Genomic DNA, 13,623 nt, shown 5'->3' on the forward strand with positions numbered 1-13,623 from the left:
GAAAACAAGGGAAATACTCCAAGACATTGATGTAGGTTATGACTTCTTGAATAAGACCCCCAATGCACAGGCAACTAAAGCAAAACTAAATAATTAGGATTATATCAATTTCAGAAGCTCCTGCACAGCGAAGTAAATGATCAATAGAGTGAACAGACATCCAACAGAATGGGAAAACATTTGTGAGCTACCTATGTGACGAAGAATTAATCTCCAGAATATATCAGCAACTCAAAAAATACTCAACAAAAAAATCAATCCAGTTAAGAAATGGGCAAAGGACCTTGATAGGCAGTTCTCAAAGAAGAAATACAAATGGCCAACAAATAAATAAAAAAATGCTGAACATCTCTAGCCATTAGGGAAATGTAAATCAAAACCACATTGAGATATAATTTCACCCCTGTCAAAATGGTTATTATCTAAAAGACAGAGAGTAACAAATGCTGGTGAAGATGTGGAGAAAGTGGAACACTTATACATGAAAATTAAAGCAAAACGTATCAAATAATTAAAATCAGAAATGAAAAATAAAATAAGAAATTTCAATCACTACTGAAGAAATACAATAGATCATTAGGGACTATCATGAACAATTATATGCCAACAAATTTAAAACTTAAAAGAAATGAATAATTTCTGGACATGCAACCAAATAAATTGAATCATAGAATACAGAAACCCCAAATAGACCAATTATAATAAACAAGATTGAATGAGTAATAAAACATCTCCACAAAGAAAAACCCAGGAATGGATTCCTTCACTGTTCAACCTTACCAAACTTTTAAAGAACTAATGCCTATTGCTCTCAAGCAATTCCAAAGTATTGAAATGGAGGGAAACTTTCCAAACTCATTCTACAGATCCAGTATTATCCTGATGCCAAATAAGACAGACACAGAAAAAAGAAAAAGAAAGAAACAAACTAAAGAGTGGGAGAGAGAGAGAGAGAGAGAAAGAGAGAGAGAGAAAACAAACCATGAATCAATATCCCTGATGAGCATAGATGCAAAAATTCTTCTCCCCCCAAATCTAGCAAACAAAATTCCACATTAAAAGGATTGTACACCAAGACTAAATGGGGATTATCCCAGATGTGCAGTTTGTTCAATATATGCATACTGATAAACAGTACAGACATAACAGAATGAAGGATAAAACCATTTTGTCTTTGCAACAGAGGTAGAAAAAGCATTTGGTAAAATTCAGCATTTCTTCATACCCCCCAAAAAAACTTCAAACGATTAGGTATAGAAAGAATGTACTAAAACATAATTAGGCAGGGATGACAAAACCATAGCATATATCATACTGAATGGGGAAAAGTTGAAATTATTTCCTATAAGATCAGAAATAAAATAAGGATGTCTACTTTCGCCACTCTTCAAAATAATATTAGAAGTCAGCCATGGCAATTAGACAAGAGAAAGAAATAAAGGCATTCAAAAAGAGAAATGAATGGATCAAAATTTTCCTATTGGCCAATGAAATGATTTTATATGTAGAAAAACCTGAAGACTCCACAAGAAGGCTGTTAGAATTGATAAATAAATTCAGTTAAGTTGTAGGATAAACGTGAACCATACAAAAAAATTAAAAAAGTGAACCATACAAAAGTCAATACATTTTTATACACTACTAATAAAATGGCAGAGAAAGACATCAAGAAAATCATCCCTTTCAGAATCACTACCACCCCCATACACCCCCAGGCATATACTTAACCAATGAAGCAAATGATCTCTACAATTAAAATTGATGATGAAAAAAATTAAAGAGAACATAAAAATATAGAAAGACATCTTGTGTTGATAGATTGTAGGAGTTAAATTTTTTTTTTTTTTTTTGACAGGCAGAGTGGACAGTGAGAGAGAGACACAGAGAGAAAGGTCTTCCTTTGCCGTTGGTTCACCCTCCAATGGCCGCCGCGGTCGGCGCGCTGCGCTGATCCGATGGCAGGAGCCAGGTACCTATCCTGGTCTCCCATGGGGTGCAGGGCCCAAGTACTTGGGTCATCCTCCACTGCACTCCCTGGCCACAGCAGAGAGCTGGCCTGGAAGAGGGGCAACTGGGACAGAATCCAGAGCCCCGACCGGGACTAGAACCTGGTGTGCCGGCGCCGCAAGGCGGAGAATTAGCCTAGTGAGCCGCGGCGCCAGCCCAGGAGTTAAAATTTTAACGTTTTGTTTCAGGATAATTTTAAAATTCCAAAACAAAAATTGTGAAGTAATACATAGTTCCCACATATCCCACACCCAGCTGCTATTATTGTTAATAACTTATATTGGTATGATATATGTGTCACACTCCATAAACCACACTCAGCTTCCCTTATTAACAGCTCATCCTACTATAATATAGCTATCATAATTAATGAACACAGCTTCACCCAATTTTTTTCCTCCAAACTTCTATCCCAATGTTGATTACTAGAGGCTGGGAGGGGTGGAAGAATTAATATTGTTAAAATGTCTATACCACTTAAAATAATTTACAGGTTACAGATTTAATTCAATGCCTATTAATGTACCAGGGACATTCTACACAAAATTAGAAAATCACAGATTTTATATGGAACCAATGCAGACGACCAAAGAAATCCTGAGCAAGAACAAAGCTGGAAGCATTGCAATACCTGATATCAAAACATGCTATAAACTTATAGTAAACAAAACAGCATGGTACTAGCATAAACATACATAAACCAATGGAGCAGAATAGAAACTCAGAAGTAAATCCACATATTTACAATTAATTATTTTTAACAAAGGCAGCAAGTATATACATTAGAGAAGATTGTCTCTTCAATATATGATGCTGAGAAAACTGAGTATTCTTATGCAGAAGAAAGAAACTAAATCCTGATCTCTCACTATATACAAAAATCAACTCAAACTGGATCAAAGCCTTAAATGTAATACTGGAAACAATGAAACTACTAGAAAGACATGGGAAATGACTTTTTGGATGTGTCTTCAAAATAACAGAACAGGAAACAAAAGCAAAAATCAATAAATAGGATTATATCAAAATAAAAAGCTTCTGAATAACAAAAGAAACAATGAACATAGTAAAGAGACAATCTATGGAACAAGAGGATATTTCACATTATTCAACAGACAAAATATTAATTTTCAGAATATTTAAGAAACTCAAACAACTCAACAGTAAAACCGCAGATAACCTAATTTAAACATGAGTGACTGACCTGAATAGACACTTTCCAAAAAATTATTTACAAATGGCCAACAAGTGCATGAAAAATTGCTCAACACCGCTAATCATCAAGGAAATGTAAATCAAAACCACAATGAGATATTATCTCACCCTATTTAGAGCTCCTATTGTAAAACAGATTAGAAGTGTTGGCAAGGATATGAAGAAAGGGGAACTCTAATACACTCTTGATGGAAATGTAGAATTGTTCAGCCACTATGAAAAAGATATTCCTCAAAAACCTAGAAATAGGACTTCCATATGAACCAGTAATCCCACTACCAGGTATCTATCCAAAGGAACTAACATCAATCTATCAAGGAGACATCCGTGTACATGCTAATTGTATCAATATCATAATAGCCAAAATATGGATCATCCTAGGTATCCACTGACAGATGAATGAAAAGAGGAGCACTATATTTCTACATGTGTAACAGATTTTATATATAACACATGTAAATGCTCACTACACGTCAGGCACTTCTCTAAGTACATGGGATACAAGTGCAAACAAAGCAAAGCTTCTTGCTTTCATGGGGCATATATTCTATCAAGAAAGACAAAAAAGAGAGTATATACTGAATGTAATAAATTATTAAAGTATTATGTTAGAAGGGTGATAAGTTCTATGGAAAGAAGAGGTGATACGATTAAGGCAGATCAGAATGAGTATAGTAGGTTATAAAATGAAATGGGTTGATAAATGTCATCAAGGTGACAGGTGAGCTGGTGTTTGAAACACAGTTAGCCATGTGGATATCTAGCAGAAAAAAAGTCAATGGATCAGCCTTAAATAGCAGTAAGACCAGGGTCTTTGAACAGTAATGTGGAGGGTACTGCAATTGGAACAGAATAATTGCTATTGGGGGAAATGTGTCAACAAGCCATGTAGGGCATGTGCTGAGTCAGAGGTTGACAAAATTTCTTTAAAGATCCAGATACTAGATACTTTAGGCTTAAGAATTATTTATTTAAGGGCCTCTGCTCTTGCATGGACATGTCAGTCTCTCAGGACTGAGAGTGGATTCCCTACCCCCTGAAACTGTGGGGAGCCTTCCAAGTTATGACTATGGGAATTCTGTGACTGCATGATAAGGTGTAGGAAATAGCTAGGTATCTGGGCTATTGCTGTGTCTGACTTCAGAGGCACAGAATTCACTGAGTGTCTAGGTGGTTCATTGCAGAGGGTTCTGTGGAAACACTGAAGACTGCACAGATCCTTTGTGCGGTTCATGCACCTGTGTAGGTGGGATGTATAGGTGCTATGGGCTAATCCTGATTAGTGATCACCTTGGCAGAAAAGAGGTGAGGCTATGATCATACCATCTGATATAATTATAAATCCCCCTCCCCACTGCTGAAATTAGAGATGTACCACACCCAGTTTGGACTCTTGCCTCACCCTTGAGTGCTGACTTTGGACTGCCAAGCACATGCCTCTGGATATGCACTGAAGGATCAGAGACTCCACTAAGCCACAGAGGCATATTTCAAAGATAACAGTCATCATAGGAGAAAAACAAGTGTTCCCACAAATACTTAAAAATAAACACAGAAGGGGCCAGTGCTGTGGCATAGAAGGTTAAGTCTCTGCCTGCAGTGTCAGTATGCCATACGGGCACTGAATGAAGTCCAAGCTGCTTCACTTCAGATCCAGTCTCCCTGCTAACAAGCCTGGGAAAGCAGAGGAAGACAGTTCATGTACTGGGGCCACTACACCCACATGGGAGACCCAGAAGAATCTCCTGGCTCCTGGCTTCAGATTGGCCCAGCTCTGGCCATTGCAGCCATTTAGGGAGTAAAACATCAGATGGAAGATCTCTCTCTCTCTCTCTCTCTCTCTCTCTCTCTCTCTGCCTTTCTAATAAATAAATCTTTAAAAAAATAAAAAAATTAACATGGAAATCCAAAAAACATAAACAAGGAAGACAACATGACTAACCAAAAGGAACACAACAATGATTCAACATTAGAAGGTGAAGACAAAGAGATTGATGAAACACCTGAAAAGGAATCCAAAAGAATGATCAAAAGATTACTTAAAAACCCAGAGAAGCAATTATACGAGGTAAAGAAATTCATACATGACATAGGTGAGAAAGTCTGCTGGAAGATACAGGTATTGAAGAGAAATCAAACTTAAACATTAGATATGAAGAATTCAATATATCAAATAGAAAATATGGTGGAAATCCTTAAAGCAGACTTGGTGAGGCAGAAGAAAAAATATATGAGCTAGAAGACAAATCCTTGGAATTATCTCAGACAAAAAGAAAGAGAAAAAATTAGAAAAACTGAGAACAGTGTTTGAGATTTAAGGATACTATCAAATGGTCAAATATACATGTGTTAGGAGTTCCTAAGGCTGTGGAAAGAAAGAATGGTTTAGAAGACCTATTCAGTGATATGATAGCAGAAAACATCCCTACTTTGGAGAAATATAAGGAAATCCAAGTACAGGAAGCACATAGAACTCCTAAAAACCATGATTAGATAAATTTTCACCATTACACATATAAAACATAAAGAAAATATTCTAAAATTTATGCGAGAGAAATGCCAGACTACCGTTTGAGGATCTTCAACTAGACTAACAGCTGATTTCTCCTCGAAAACCCTACAGGCTAGGAGAGAATTTATAGACATAGTCCAAGTCCTAAAAGAAAAAAACCTGTCAACCCAGAACACCATACCCAGCAAAGGTCTCATTCCTAAATTAAGATGAAATAAAGACATTCCAAAACAAATAGAAATTGAAAGAATTTGTCATCACTCACTCAGCCTTACAAATAATACTTAAGGATGCGCTATATACAGAACCAGAGAATGGTCGTCATCATTATGAATGGTTGCAAGGGCAGAAAATCTCTTAGTAAAAATGCAAAGGAAATCCAAAGCAAAAAGTAGGAATATTTATGGAAAAATGTCAGGACCAAGTCATTACTTATTGATAATAACATTCAATGTAAACAATACCCATCTATTCCCTGCCTACAAGAAACATACCTCACCTACAATAATACATGAAGAGTGAAAGTGAAAAGATGGAAAAAAGGTATGCCAAACTAATGCGTAGCCATCCTAATATCAAACAAAATAGACTCTAACACAAAAACTGCTAAACGAGACAAAGAATGGCACTATATAATGATTAGAGATCAATTTAACAGGAAGATCTAACTATAGTAAATGTATATTAATCCAGACCAGGGTGCCTGTCTATTTAAAATAAATGATAATGATTCTAAAGTGAGTCATACACTCCAGTACAATAATAATGGATGCCTTCCATACCCCAACTTCATCAACAGGCAGATCAACTAGACAAAAAAATCAACAAAGAAACAACAGAGCTAATGTACAAATGGACCAAATGGAGTTAATTAATATCTATGGAACAGTTTATACCACACCTACAGAACATAAATTCTTGTCATCAGTGCATAGAACTTTCTCTAGGTTATATCATATGCTATATCATAAATCAAGTTTCAACAAATTTAAGAAAATTGAATCATACCTTGTTATTTTTTTAACACAATACAATGAAGCTCAAGATTAACAACTAAAGCAACTTTAGAAAATATGCAAACACATGGAGACTGAACAACACGCTCCTGAATTTATAGTGAATCATAGAAAAAAATCAAAAGGGAAATAAAAAATTCCTAGAACACAGGGAAGATGACAACACAGCATAAACCAACTAATCCTTGACAAATGAGCTAAAGTCAATACCTGGAAGGATAGTCTCTTCAACAAATGGTGCTGATAAAATTCGATCTCCATGTATATAAGTATGAAATAAGACCCTGACCTTATAGCTTATCAAATCAAATCAAAATGGATCAGTGATCTAAATCTACTACATGATAGCATTAAATTACTAGAGGAAAATATCAGGGAAACTGCCAGATATTGGCATAAAGACTTCTTAGAAAATATCCCCAGAAGCACAGACCACCAAAGCAATAATATACAAATGGGATTACATCAAGCTAGGAAGCTTCTGCACTACAAAGGAAACACTCAAGTGAAGATGCAACACACAGAATGGAAGTAAATATTTGCAAACTATGCAACTGATAACAGATTAATACCCAGGATCTATAAAGAGCTCAAGAAACTCAACAACAAAACAAATAATCCAGTTAAAAACTGGGCAAAGGACATGAACAGGCATTTTTCTAAGGATGAAATTGAAATGGCTAACAGATACATTAAAGATGCTCAGAATCACTAGCCATCAGGGAAATGCAAATAAAAAGCAGAATAAGGTTTCAGCTCATGCCCATTAGAATATCTAGCATCCAAAAACCAAAAAATAATAAATCTGATGAGGATGTGGGGAAAAAAGTACTCTGATCTACAGTTGGTGGGAATGTGAACTACTGGAACCACTGTGGAGATTTCTAAGGAAACTCAAAATTGATTTACCATATGACCCAGCTATTGCACTCCCGATAATTTATTCAAATGAAATGAAATCAGCATATGAAAGAGTTATCTGTACTCCCATGTTTACTGCAGCTCAATTCACAATAGCTAAAATATGGAATCAACACAAGAAGTCCATCAAATGATGACTGGATAAAGAAAATGTGGTATATATACACTATCAATAACTACTCAGCCATAAAACAGAGTGAAATCCTGTCTTTTGCAACAAAATAGATGCAACTGGAGGCCAATATGCTTAGTGTAATAAGTCAGTCTCAAAAAAAGGCAAATATCATGTTTTCCCCGATATGTGGCAGTTAATCTAGAATATAAAAAATGAATAGGAATGAAACAGACATCCTGTGATAGGATTGTCATTTCTAGCCCTTGTTTATACTCCTGTGCAACTGTAGTCTTCCTACTTTTTATTTGTTTAATATTATGGTTAGTGGTGAATTAAGCCTGTGATTATAGAGTAGATTAAAATTATGTCTTTGCAAAAATTAATGAAAAGTAAAAATGGAGGGAAGGAGAGGAATTGGGAGGGAGAGGTGGGAGGGGAGTATGGTTATCACTTAGTATTATAGCTATGAAATACATGGATTTGTTCCCTTTATATTAGTTTAAAAACAAATTGTAAAAAGAAAGCTTAGACATGGAAATAGAATGGAAGGCAAGAAGAACTCAGAATTCTGATGGCTCATTTTAAATGACACCAAAGTGGTAGCTGTAATTGATGAGAATCTTTCAACTAGATGAGTTGCATTTCTTCAAACGTTGTTAAAAGGGCAAAGCTAAAGCTTAGGGAAAGGAAGACAAACAAGATCCCTGGAATCCCATGTTCAGGTTCCTGTGTTTTATAGCACTTTGGATGGTGATGGTGAATTCATTTATAATGAAATGATATCTTATAGCTAGGAAAAGAATTGAGGTTTTGATGTCATTTAAAAGAAGCCAGAGAGAACAATTTGCTCTAGTTTGTTCGAAAGAGTTGGACAGATTCTGGAAATTAAAGCAAAGAAAACCTTTGTTGGTGGGGCCAGTGCTATAGCATAGTAGGCTAAGCCTCTGCCTGCAGTGCCGTATCCCATAGGGGTGCCAGTTTATATCCTGGCTGCTCCTCTTCTGATCCAGTTCTCTGCTATGGCCTGGGAAAGCAGTAGAAGATGGCCCAACTGCTTGGGCCCCTACACCTGCATGGGAGGCCCAGAAAAAGCTTCTGGATCCTGGCTTTGGATCGGCCAAGCTCTGGCCATTACAGCCATTTGGAGAGTGAACCAGCAGATGGAAGACATTTCTGCTCGCTTTCTATAAGTCTATGTCTCAAGTAAATAACTAAAATCTTAAAAAAATAAAGAACACTCTGGTTAGTGATGAAGATGATCTTTGCTCTCCTCAAATTTTATGATTTAAAGAGAGAAGACACATCCATATGCAAAGAAGCAAAAGAGGTAGGTGAGATGATGGAAAAACCCAAGCACTATGTTGAAGTTCAAGCACTGGTGTTCTGGTGTGGGCTGTTTCTGAACTTCAGCATTTAGGTTGATGATAGTCAATCCTCTGAGACTCCTGAGGTTGAAGGCAGAGAGAATGTTTATGAGCAATTTCTGGTCTGGAGAAAACTTTCCAGCCCCCTCCCACATTTCAAACTATAAATCAACCCCATCCAGTCTTGACATACATAATGTTTTGTGAGTCAACTCCAGGTTGAGATTCCAGACCTGACCCAGGACTGAGAGTAAATAAAGATGTCTTTCTCTTTCACATCTGAGACAAGAAGAGATACCAAGGTGGGAGTTTCACACTAAGCCAGAAAGCATGCGAGGTAACATGCGAGGTAGGGAAAATCTCTAAGGCAGTATCACTAAGTGTCCAAATTTGGAGTGCATTTCAGGTACAAAGAGAGAGAAAAAATTCAGAACTATACTGGTGAGAGAGGGCATGGATCAAAAGGGAGGTGAGAGTGGGAGCGGAGAAGCTTGAACATCTGCTAGCATTCACAACTTGATTTTATGGGTTTGTGTGGGTGTGTTAGCCTGGCTTAAAAGCATCAGTGGTGGAGCAACCACTTGGCACAGAAGGGAAGCACATGGACCTCCAATCGTAGAGTTGATAGAAAGCAGCTCAAAAAGGACTCATAAGGCTTCTTACTCCCTGGGATTGTGCACCTGAACAGGTGAAGACCTCTTAAAGCAGTAGTAGTTAGGAAATGCCATTCCTGTTGTGAAGAAAAACAAAAATGAGGAGTATCTGCTGTAACCATGTGAAAATGGGCCCTGGCACTGTGTTCACACTTCTCCATATACTTGCTGTTTGACTTTCTGCAATTATATTTTATGAGGCTAAATTTCCTGATTTTGAAGACTGGTATTATAACCTGTTATTAAACTCGATTATTGACATGATTACATACAACAATAATATTACCTACATGTGTCAGTATATTTGCACATGGACTGGCTACTAAAGTGCCTGGTGCCTAAGAAATGCTAAGTTGTGGGTAGCTCCCTTTCTCTTTTTTGTTGTCATATTCCTTGACAAATTGTTAAATTAGTCAATAATTGATTATTGTAGGTATTATTTATATAAAATATAAGTAAACTATGGACTTCAGTTATAACCATGTATTAATATTAGTTTGACAATTGTAATAAATTTTCAACTGATGCAAGATTCTAAATATAGGGGAAGCTGTACTGGGGCCCAAGAAAGACTATGAAGAAATTCTCTGTACTTCTACTCAATTTTTCTGTAATCCTGAAACTGCTCTAAGCATGAGTTCATTGATTACTTTTTAGAATGTGCCAGGAAGTTCAGGTGAAGATAAATGAAAGATATGATCTCTGCTCTCTAGAATTTTATAGTTTAAGTGGAAACACAGATATGCATAGGAAAAGAGTCAGTCGGTGGAGACTGGGGTTAAGGCCCATATTTTCAAGAGGTTAACTTAGAGTTTCTTGGTAGCAGCAGTATTGACATTTTGGAAGAGATACTTCCCTGTTGATGACACACTATGGAATATTTACCAGCGTGGCTATGGATTCGGTGATATGTCTCTTAAGAGGCAGAGCTGCTCTTGCATAGGAATCTCTTAAGAAGATATTCACTTCTTGCAGACCCACCTTCCATTAATCTATTAGCAAATCTTACACTCTCCGGCTTTTGCTTGCCCTAGATTTTATTTTGTAGCCATGAATTATGCCCTGAGGTATCTCCTCTGCCACAGCAAGTCACCATATCTCATCAGGACCACACCAATAGACTGCTAAGGCACCCTACTTCTGCCTTATCTTCTTCAATTCATTTGCCCTAAGGCACTCATAATCTTTTAAAAGCATGAATCTAAAGCATATCACTCTACTGCTTAACAAGCTAGTGTGCGGAGCTTCTTTGCTTTGCAACAACCTCCCTCTCCCCAGCACAATGTGGCCGCTGAATTCTCTGATCAGTAATTTAGCCTGCATATGCTGCTTCCCTCTGAAGGTTTTTTTTTTTTTTTTTTTTTTTTTTTTTTTTTTTTTTTTTTTTTTTTTTTTTCCTTTGGAGTCTTGCTCTTTACACACATAGCTTAGCAGTCATCCAATTTTGTGAGGGAAATTTGCACAAGACTTTGTGTTCCCTTTCCTGCCGTTTTCACCTCTTGGGAATTTTGCCTTTCAAGACAAAAAAGAGTGAATAGGAAGCTGTGGCTTGCTTCTTTCAAATATCATAGCCCCTCAAGTCCTACCAGAGTTAGTTTATCTCTAATGCCTCCAAATAGTTGTTTTGTGTACTTCCTTTAGCTTTTCAAGTTATTTTCAATGGAAGGATTACTCAGATTCAGGCTACTGCATCATGCCTAGTACCAGGAGTCCTAGCACTGGGACTTTTAAAAGCTCCCAGATGATTCTAAAGTGTAGCCAATATTGAAAACAATTGCTAGTGGTTTACCAGTGCATTTTTATTTAGCAATCTGCAATAATTTGCCTTGACTTTTCTGTCTTATTCATTGCTTTATCAAGATCATATGGAATGGTATCTGGGACATATTTGAATCACATAACCTACAGTGTGAACATTAATATAAAAGCCATCACAAATAAATACTCTACTTCCAGGACACATGCAGGGCATAAGGAATGCTAACAATGCAAGTTTGGAGAAATTAAAAGATAACTGTGGGGACGGGTGCTGTGGTGTAGCTGGTAAAGCTGCCAGCTGCAGTTCCAGCATCCCGTATGGGCGCCGTTTCAAGACCTGGCTGCTCCATTTCTGATCCAGCTCTCCGCTGTGACCTGGGAAAGCAGTAGAAGATTAATTAAGTCCTTGGGCCCCTGCAACCCCATGGGAAGACCCGGAGGAAGCTCCTGACTCCTGGCTTCAATTCAGTGCAGCTCTGGCCATTATGGCCAATTGGGGAGTGAACTAACGGATGGAAGATTCTCTCTCTCTCTTTCTCTCTTTCTCTCTCTTTCTCTCTCTCTCTCTCTCCTCTCTTTGTGTAACTCTTACTTTCAAATAAACAAATAAATCTTTTAAAAAAAGGTAACTGTGGCCTATTAGTAAAAAACTACCCAAATATTCAAGTAACTTGGAGCTATCTGTATGAGTCTAAACTTTGAGGTATTTATCTAAGTAAATTGGCTTTAAATGGAAAATGAGGTCAATGGAATACAGAGGATAAGTTTGTGGATGTCATAGGACATGTGTGTCTGCAAAACATTTCATGTCTGGGGTCAATGACTGCAGAGACCTTGCACGAAAATGGCTAAGAAGACTCCAAAACTCCAGTGAACATGGTTGGCAGGTTTGGTGTTAGAAAAATTGCAGAGCAGAGGAACCAGCTGGCTTAGCATTTGAAGTTGCTAAAGTGTGAACTCAAATCAAAGCCATATGAAATGGTAAAAACCAAACAAAACAGTGGGCTGTCTGGGCTCAGGGTTTAAAGGGATTAAGCAAAGACAGGAAACCATTTTGCTTCCTTAATATATGTCCTGCAACTTGAAATGTCATTGAGTGGGGAAAAAAGATAGCATATTTTTCTTGAGACATCTAAGGCCTTTAATTAGCCTGCATATTTTGTAGGCCTTCTTGAGGTCTTTCTAACCTGTTAGTGGAAGATTTTTCAGGTTGCTTCAGAATGTCCAAGATACAAAGACAGGTAAGCCCAGTGAAATGCCTCGGTGGCACCTACAGTTCTAATTGAAGCTATTTACATTTCTACATTATAAATATTTCCTCTTTTGGCTCTCTTGGAAATTTTAGTAAAGTTTAGGATGGTCATGGACATACACACATGTGAAATCATGTTAAAAGCCAGGGTGGAGCTGCACAATCTTTTGTAGAGTTTATTACTTGGGACTCGAAAGTTAAATGTTATAAACAGGAGTGAAGATTTCAGGCAGGTAGCCTACATTGATAGTTTTTAAATTTCAGCTGTGATGTGGAAGGTTTTAGTAATATGAATAATGAGAAAAACTCATGTGGGACTGTTCCCAGGCGTCCTTGGAAGGAGGGGAGGTTGAGGAAAGGAGGGAAGGGAGTCCTGGTTGTAGCCCAGGGATAACCTAGGTCTAATGAACTGTCCTACTTTTGTGATGTTGATGCTTCAGGCTTCTGTCACAGCTGTAACATGTATTGGGTCTGTGCCTTTAGAATGAAAGATATACCCACAATACTAACCAGCTAAATCCATTGCCCCTAACTGAATCTAGACCCTTGTATTTGTTCCCTAGGGCTACTGTGATAAAGTACTATAAATGTCATGGCTTAAAGCAACACAGATTTAAAGTCTCATAGACCAAGGCTAAGAATTCTGAAATCAGGTTGTCAACAAGGCCATGCTCCTGAAACCAGCCAGAGAAGCCTTCCTTGTCTCCTCAGAGCTTCTAGTGTTTGCTGGCACCTTTCGCTGTTGCTTGGCTTGCAGCTGCATAATTCCAGTCTGTGCCTTATCATGATGTGACATTCTCCCTGTCTGTC

At 37.5% G+C, this 13,623-nt stretch overlaps 1 pseudogene; it reads left to right on the forward strand.

The window, feature by feature from the left end:
• Positions 1 to 5,155: 5,155 nt before the first annotated feature.
• Positions 5,156 to 13,623, forward strand: part of LOC100355138 (large ribosomal subunit protein eL28 pseudogene) — a 34,156-nt pseudogene continuing 25,688 nt past the window's right edge.

The sequence above is a fragment of the Oryctolagus cuniculus genome, chromosome 7 (assembly GCF_964237555.1).
Source record: "Oryctolagus cuniculus chromosome 7, mOryCun1.1, whole genome shotgun sequence".
Classification (NCBI taxonomy): Eukaryota; Metazoa; Chordata; class Mammalia; order Lagomorpha; family Leporidae; genus Oryctolagus; species Oryctolagus cuniculus.